The sequence below is a fragment of the Otolemur garnettii genome, unplaced genomic scaffold (genome assembly GCF_000181295.1).
Source record: "Otolemur garnettii isolate 467f Iridium unplaced genomic scaffold, OtoGar3 scaffold00099, whole genome shotgun sequence".
NCBI classification, from domain to species: Eukaryota; Metazoa; Chordata; class Mammalia; order Primates; family Galagidae; genus Otolemur; species Otolemur garnettii.
The window spans coordinates 1,324,066-1,326,296 of NW_003852494.1; positions in this window are offsets into that span (position 1 = coordinate 1,324,066).

The following is a 2,231-nucleotide window of genomic DNA, read 5'->3' on the forward strand; positions in this document are numbered from 1 at the left end:
TAGATTGCTTGAGCTCAGGAGTTCGAGACCAGCCTGAGCAAGAGTGTGACCCAGTCTTTACTAGAAATATAAAAAATTAGCCCACTGTTGTGGTGGGCACCTGTAGTCCTAGCTACTTGGCAGACTGAGGCAGAAGGATCACTTGAGCCCAAGAGTTTGAGATTGCTGTGAGCTATGATTCCATGGCACTCTCCACAGGACAACAGAGTGAAACTCTGTCTCAAAAACAAAACAAAACACAAATTGTGTGTGTGTTATTGCGAATGGAAAACCAGCTTATTCTGGGCCCTGTTTCATTAGTGTCAACAGGGGGCGCACAGGCCTAAGGAGCTGGACACCTGACTTGAAATATTTCCTTTTTAGACTCTATAATGGTAAATATTTTGTTCTGATTTGGTGTTTTTTTGTTTGTTTTGTTGAGACAGAGTCTCATTGTGTTGCCCTGGGTAGAGTGCTGTGGCATCACAGCTCACAGCAACCTCAAACTCTTAGGCTTAAGTGATTCTCTTGCCTCAGCCTCCCAAGTAGCTGGGACTATAGGGGCACACTGCAACACCAGGCTATTTTATTGTTGCAGTTGTCATTCTTCTTTAGCTGGCCTGGGCTGGGTTTGAACCCACCAGCCTTGGTGTACGTGGCCAGAGCCCTACCCACTGAGCTACGGGCATAGCCCTGATTTATTTATTTATTTACTCATTTATTTTTTAGAGACAGAGTCTCACTTTATTGCCCTTGGTAGAGTGCTGCAGTGTCACAGCTCACAGCAACCTCCCTGGGTTTAGGTGATTCTCTTGCCTCAGCCTCCCAAGTAGCTGGGACCACAGGCACCCACCACAATGCCCAGCTTTTTTTTGTTGCAGTTCGGCCAGGGCTGGGTTTGAACCCGCCACCCTCGGTATATGGGGCCGGCACCCTACTCACTGAGCCACAGGCGCCGCCCCTGATTTATTTTGTAATATACATGAGAAAATTTCCAAATGATTTAGAATAAACTATCATGAAGCATGTTATTGATTTAGAATAAACTATACATTAAGTGTATTAAAATATAGCTTAGACCAGGCAAGGTGGCTCACACCTATAGTCCTGGCACTTTGGGAAGCTGAGGAGAGAGGATCACTTGACCTTAGGAGTTTAAGACCAGCCTGAACAAGAGCAAGGCTTTGTCTCTACTAAAAATAGAAAAATGTAAAAATAAATAAATAAATAAAAATAGAACTATTAGCCTGGAATTGTAGCAGGCTCCTATAGCTCCAGCTACTTGGGTGGGGGAGGCTGAAGCAAGAGGGTCGCTTGAACCCAAGAGTTTGAGGTTGTTATGAGCTACAGTAACATGGAACTCTAACCTGGGCAACAGAATGAGATCCTGTCTGAAAAAAAATATAGTTTAATTAAAATGTAATGCTGACATTAGAAAAGATTATTACAGGGTACAATTTTTTTTTTTTAGACAGAGTCTCACTTTGTCATCCTGGGTAGCGTGCGGTGGTGTCATAGCTCACAGCAACCTCAAACTCCCGGGCTTAAGTGATCCTCTTGCCTCAGCCTCATGAGCCCTGGGACTGTAGGTGCCCGCCACAACACCCAAGTATTTTTTTTAGAGGTAGGGGGTCTCCCTCTTGCTCAGGCTGGTATTGAACTTATGAGCTCAAGCAATCCACCCACCTCGGCCTGGCAGAGTGCTAGGATTACAGGCTTGAGCCATCGTGCCCAGCCCAAGTACAACTTTTTAGAAAAGGCAATTTAATTTTATTTATTTATTTATTTTGAGATGGAGTCTCCAATTCCTAAGCTCGAGCAATCAGTTCAGCCTCCCATAGTGCTAGGATTACAGGAGTGAGCCACCATACCAAAGCTGGCGATTAAATTTTTAAATGTTCATTCTTTTTGATCCAGAAATTCAACTTCAATCATTGTTGAATGCTGAGGAAAACACATACACGCACCTGAAAATAATTCAGCCATCCTTCAATAAGGAATTTAATAAATTATAATGCATTCATAAAATTAATATGATCCAGCCACTAAAAACAATGATCTTATCTGTCCTGTCACAGAAAGATGTCTTAGGATACATCATAGAGTAAAAAATGTTGAGGGTAGTATTATAGTATAATCCCACTCTGGTTTATTTAATTGTATGTACTCCAGGAAAAACTGGGAGCATTCACACCAAACTGTTAAAAATTATTATCTTGGTGCAGAAGAGATTTTTTTTTTTTTTTTTTTGA